The sequence below is a fragment of the Notothenia coriiceps genome, unplaced genomic scaffold (assembly GCF_000735185.1).
Source record: "Notothenia coriiceps isolate Sejong01 unplaced genomic scaffold, NC01 NC01_scaffold00030210, whole genome shotgun sequence".
Taxonomy (NCBI): domain Eukaryota; kingdom Metazoa; phylum Chordata; class Actinopteri; order Perciformes; family Nototheniidae; genus Notothenia; species Notothenia coriiceps.
The window spans coordinates 306,469-313,103 of NW_011362911.1; the positions used below are offsets into that span (position 1 = coordinate 306,469).

At 39.1% G+C, this 6,635-nt stretch overlaps 1 long non-coding RNA gene across 1 annotated transcript; it reads left to right on the forward strand.

The window, feature by feature from the left end:
• Positions 1 to 490: 490 nt before the first annotated feature.
• On the forward strand, positions 491 to 2,701 carry LOC104959301 (uncharacterized). The gene is made up of 3 exons (XR_799849.1): positions 491 to 577; positions 2,046 to 2,146; positions 2,669 to 2,701. It is a non-coding gene; the product is annotated as an uncharacterized lncRNA (long non-coding RNA).
• Positions 2,702 to 6,635: the final 3,934 nt, after the last annotated feature.

Below are 6,635 nucleotides of genomic sequence, written 5' to 3' on the forward strand. Positions count from 1 at the left end.
TTCAAAAAGGTCTTTAAATGTCTTGTTACGTCAATCCAAAGCTCAAAGATATATTCGTTTGAATACGATATAAATCAAAGAGACATTTCTGCAGGAAGACTCAAGCTGTCAACCAATCATCAAGTAGACTGGTCTGCTGTTTGATGCAGCTCTGGTTTGATTTGAGTCAGCTGCAGGTTGACCTGATCTGAAGGTGAGAGATAATCATCATCCTGCTGACGCACCAATAAACACGTCTGCTCCCTCTGCTTGTGTTTATAACCAGTTTGATATGTGTCAGGACTCTTCAGGGATGCAAATGATACGTGGGAACGCCAGCTAACATTTGGAATAAAGAGCAAAGAGTTTAGAGAGAGTTTCTGTTTAGAAACCCTCAGAATGAATGTAGAAATGATCCTGAAACCTGACACCAATGCACGAGTTGATCTGCATTCTGTGTGACTGCTCTTCCCACTTTTGAACTGCTGCTCCAGTTTTCCTTGACTCCCGTCCCAGTTTTGGCCGTGCAGGCGTGGAGTGTTACTGTCAGCATGAGAGCGGCGCGGCGGTGATTCAGCTGCAGTTCCTGATCAACGAGGTTTGTGTTTCCTGTTCCTGCTTGTTTGGGTTTCCTGAATGTTTTCACACGCCTTCAGGTCTGCCCACTGACGAAGCTGTTTGTACTGCTACCGTCTTACTTTGCAACTGTAACACAATAAGTATCTCAGCTAATAGGCCTACATTTAAAAAAAGTACAATTTGTAACATTTGTGTAAAAAAGTAAAATGTGTTTATACTGCAACTGCTTACTTTGCAACTGGTGCAAAAGTTAGTCTCACACATTTAGGCTCCGTTTACACGGAGACGAAACGGAGAACGAAACGAATTCAATATCAAAAATGTTGGGCCTGTAAGTGGCGCTGTACTCACGCCACAAAATACACCAAAAGCAGCGAAGAAGACCCACCGAGCATGGTTGCCATGGTTGCCCTTCTGTTTATGCCCCGCGTGGATTTAGCAACATGTAGTTCTCCATGTCCACTTGTTGCTGATGGTTGTGGTCGAGGAGCTGTAGATTTTGCACTAACCTCTGTAGCATGGTCGGTAGCTAATGACCATGCTACAGCAGTGAGCAGCAGGGGTGGGGAGAGGCGGGGCTATGGCGTCATCGTTATCAGGAAATGATCGTATAGGAAGTACACACGGACCCGTTAGGCCCCCGGAGCGTTCCGTCCGCAGACCTTCCCACCTTGGGACCCGTTATCGTTTGAGGGCTCCGTTTCTGCGGCTCCGTTACGGCCTCGTGTGAACGGACCGTCCATACGATAGAGCACTGTAGCGGATAACACCCGTTTAGTCTCCGTGTAAACGGAGCCTTAGTATCTTAGCTAAGGCTCTACATTTAAACAAAATTGCTCCTAATAATTTGAAAAAGTAGAGAAAGAAATTAGAAATTGAAAAATAAAAATTTGACTAAAAGTACATTTGTAACAAAAAGAATAAAATTTGAAACAAAAAATTGAATTTGTAACAAAAATTGAAATGTATGACAATAATGTAGATATGAAATAAACATTTTCAAAAAAAGTTTAATTTGTATAAATAAGTACATTTTGTAACAAAAAAGTACAATTTGTGTAAAAAACATAATTTTTTAATTAAAAAGTCAAATCTGTAAGAAAAATAAAAATGTATAAAAAAACGAAAATTCTAACAAAGTCTAATTTGTGATTTTTTTTTAACATTTGTATCAAACCTAGAGCCATAAACTATACTAACACTTTATAAAGCTTTAGTCAAACAGAAAACTCGAACAACATTTAAACTTCCCTTAAAGGTGATGTGTGTTTGATCTCCTGTCAGAAAACACTAACAGACACAAGATGTCAGCTGGAAATGAATTTGAGTTCAGCTTCTTCAGTTCGGCTGTGAATCACCGGACTGCTCTCCAGTGAGCGCACACTGAAGAACCAGCATCACCTGACCCACATGCTAAAACAGCCCTTCCCCTATTAAAGCCACACACCCTCTAACCTCCCCTGTGTTTCTCCCCCTCCTCACCACAGGGGGCGCTGGTGAGTGCGTTGGCTGACGACAGCATCCACCTCTGGAACCTGAGGCAGAAGATCCCTGCTGTGCTGCACTCACTCAAATTCAGCAGGGAGAGGTACCATCACTTAGAGATAAGAGATTATTCTGAGATATTTGAGAGATATCTAAGAGATTATTCAGAGATTATTCGGAGATTATTCGGAGATTATTCGGAGTTAATTCAGAGATCATTCAGAGTTAATTCAGAGATTATTCAGAGATTATTCGGAGATTATTCGGAGATTATTCAGAGATTATTCAGAGATTATTCAGAGATTATTCAGAGATTATTCAGAGATTATTCAGAGTTAATTCAGAGATTATTCAGAGATTATTCAGAGATTATTCAGAGTTAATTTGGAGATCATTCAGAGATCATTCAGAGATTATTCAGAGATTATTCAGAGTTAATTTGGAGATCATTCAGAGATCATTCAGAGATCATTCAGAGATTATTCAGAGATTATTCAGAGATTATTCAGAGTTAATTCAGAGATAATTCAGAGATTATTCAGAGATTATTCAGAGATTACTCAGAGATTATTCAGAGATCATTCAGAGATCATTCAGAGATACTGAGCTGTGTTTCCTCCTGCAGAATCACTTACTGCCACCTGCCCTTCCAGAGCAATTCAGAGATCATTCAGAGACTATTCAGAGATTATTCAGAGATCATTCAGAGATTATTCAGAGATCATTCAGAGATTATTCAGAGATCATTCAGAGATTATTCAGAGATTATTCAGAGTTAATTTGGAGATCATTCAGAGATCATTCAGAGATTATTCAGAGATTATTCAGAGATTATTCAGAGTTAATTTGGAGATCATTCAGAGATTATTCAGAGATTATTCAGAGTTAATTTGGAGATCATTCAGAGATTATTCAGAGATTATTCAGAGTTNCACTATCTTTTACTTCTATTTTTGTATTTTATTATATATGTTGCATCGTTGGAGGAGCTCGGGTCATACGATTTTCATTGCCCTTTCTACAATGTAGCTTATGTGCATATGACATTAAAATCTTTGAATCTAGAATATCACGATACAGAAATAGTGGTACACATTGGCAAGCTCTTTGCTATTTGCTCCAGAAATACAATTTACAATGATATTGTTCAATAAATGCGCCTTCTAATTCAATGATATATAATATATTTGCAAGCACATTTCAATATGAAATGATACAAAGGGGTCAGTGTGATTAGCTGGCTCTAAGTGTACTGTATATTGTGTGTCCTCAAAAGCTGCTGCTGAAGGTCTGTCCTTTCTATCCCTGCTGCTGTGAGCTTCTTGCATGAATGCTCTGTTAATGGTCTGATGACTTTTTGCTCCAACAAGTTCAGCGGGTCAGTCGTATCATCCATTTTACTTTGGTCCGAGCTGGTATTGATCTCTCCTAAGTGTATCTTCTTTTTCTCCCTTAGCGTCGATTTCTATGGCAGCGGGAGAAAAATACTCCTACCCTACTTATCTGGGCATAACTCGCCACCCGTCTAACATCCAGACAAGCTGTAAACATTGATACGGTACAGCAGAATGGTGTAAAGATGATGCATTACAAAAATAGTTTTGCAGCATGATATCTGAGTCAAATAACATAGCATGGACTGTATTCAGCGGTGGATCTTTTGTAGTATAAAAGTAAAGCAGAAGTTTGACATACTAAGGTTAATACAATCTGATAAACTTGGTCGAGTATACATGGAGAATGTAAGGCTTTTTGAGTTAAATATTTGTAAAGTTGTGTCTCTCACAGGATTTTGTACTTTTTGTACTTATACTTGGTACTTTTAATAATTAAATTAAATGCTTCAATCTGATCAAAATGAAGACTTAGACCCACGGAGACCTTTGTGCGTTTGTAAGAAAATATCTGGGTGAGCTCTACAAAACTATCTATTTCTAAACCCATATCTAGTTGTATCCAGATCTCTCTTTTTGTATGTATATCCAAGTGATTTACATGTTCTAGCATTTATTCCTTTATACAGTTTTTGTCCTTGTTTTGAGTGGAAGGCAGATTTAAGATATTCATTGTTCAGGTAAACTCGCTTTTAACTGTGCATATGACAATAAATGCGACTTGATGTAAAAGGTGATTACACAGTACAGAAATATCACAGCAATAATGCATGGTAAAAGAAACAGGCTCCGTGATTTAATGACGTATACACATGCAAATATTTTAATTATTCATTAGTAAGTTGAATAGGTTGTGAATTATACATTTCTCTAGTGCATTGAGCACTTCACCTAAAAACCAGGATGTTGAGTGATCATCTGTTTCAACTCTGAAACAACAGTCAAGCGTTTTTTAGCCAGAATGCTGGGCTATTATCAACCAGCAATCTCTTGTTTCGTTAACAGCTCTTTAATCGTTATGTACACCGTGTTTTGTGGCGGCTTTTGAATGCCCAGTTCTTTTTCAAACTTAAGCTGCACATCGTTTCAAAACATTCTGAATTATTTAGTTTTTAAGTGGAGTTGCCCTGAAATCAAAGAGTGTGCTTGTCTGTAGTGCAGAGAAGAGCCTTCTGTATGACTCTGTTAGAACTGCTTTCTGTCAACTCAGTGTGCTTAAAACTCCTTTTGAAGAGTTTCATCTGCAGTCATGCATATTTTTTCTTTGATGCACATGTTGGATGACTGAGTAATGTTCGCCTGATATGAAGTTTAGTGACAGGGTTATTCTTTGCCCGCAGATACCTCAGGTAGATCGCCTTATAGCATTTCAATGTATATACTGTTTATATACCGTACCGTGTCCTTCAGTTAGTCTTATTGCATCACATTTTTGACTGGTATATGAAAAGAGACATGAATAAGCTAAATATATAAACTAAGAGCGAAGACATGTTTTGCATGTACATATCGCATTGCTTGGAACCAATTTTTCTCTCTGAACGTGTTTGATATGTAAAATGTAGGAATATCATTAGGTTAAGGAAGCACTTCAAGCCATTCCAGAAATAAAAGCGATGTTGCTGTCACCCTGCTCAGCGGTGAGCTAGTTTAGAAAGTCATCTCACTCTTTGACTTTGAGAAGTTCTACAAGACCCCATCCAGTCACGCTCCGGACTCAACTGGATGGGAACGATTTCAGGCAGACACAGATATCATCCATCAGCCACCTCACCTGGGTCTAATGGTTAGCCGCAGACAGTCATGTTTGACAGTGTGTTTCATGTGTGCATACCACATACCCACCTACTCTCTTTATGTCAGAATATCAGCAGGCAGCACAGTGTCAAGGCTTACAAATGGATTTTCTAATCCACTTGTTTGCTGGAAGTTCTTTCAACCCCGGGTTTTGAAGTGCAAGCCAAAAATGTACTTAAACGCAAGCATTCCCTTAGACTCCTGTCCGTCTCAGCCCTCGGCTGTCATTGTGTGTGTTTGACTGACTAAAAACATTTCCCTGGCAGAGAGAAGAAGATGCAGGCAGTAGAAGCGAAGGACATCAGGAAAGCTCTAATAATGAGATGTCAAGCAGGGCAGACCATAATTGTTAATTACATTTATTCCAGTGCTTTTGGAATGCCGCCACCATGCTTTCAGGAATATAAAGTGGTGTCCTCAACATGTTCCAGGTTCAGCCTTTTAAATCGGTCTGAGCTATCAGTCCTGAAATTCAATAAGGAGGGCCCCGTTTCAATCTGCAGGCATGGCCATATAAGGAACAAAGTCAGACGTTTAAAAGCAAGAAGTATAAAGTCTCACAGCGTCAAACTGTATGAAACACTAGCTTTGTTAGAGTGTCTGCAGACCTGCCAATGTGCCGTTTGTTTACTCTGACATACACAAATATATTTCTCCATTACAGCAGAGTTTGAGCTGCATGGGTGACCAGGACACGGCTTAATAGTTTGACATAGTGTTCATCAAACTGTTTTATGTCAACTGGAAATCACTCCCGGGCTATTTGCTTTGACTGGGCCATGTTTGCTTGTTCTTCTATTTAATTAGGTGACCTTTCCTCAACTCCTTACCTCTGCTTGAACCGAAGCTGCCTGGTCTGCACACAGTGATGGCTACTTTTTCATAACATCTGAAGGCAATTAAAAATGTGCTGGTCAAGAACAGTTAGTGAAGTCAGAAGTTCACGAGTGTCCCGTCCTTTAAAGAAACCCTTGTTATTTGGATTGGAGATTAGATATCCAACCACAGAATCACAAAGCGCCTCTTGTATGTACTGCTGAACATCCTTCCAGCTTGTTGCCTTAATTGCATTTGAAGGAGAATCTGTTAATCATACTACTTGTCTGTCCCTCAACAAATACACTGTTGCTGTAAAAATGACATAGACTAAGGAAAACTACAAGCTCTGTTTGGTATTAACACCTTCTTTTTACATGTGTGCAAAAGCACATCCTCTGATGTACATATCCCTTCCTAGTTTTAGTTGCCACCCCCAAACCATCTGCTGTCAGACATCGGTAATTAGTTTTATGGTGTTCTTGGCAGCCAGAGTATGGCTTCACGATAATTACCCTTTTATTGTTTTGTATTCTATTGTTAATGTTGTTGTTGTTTCGTGGCTTGTCCTAATTAAAAGTTTGG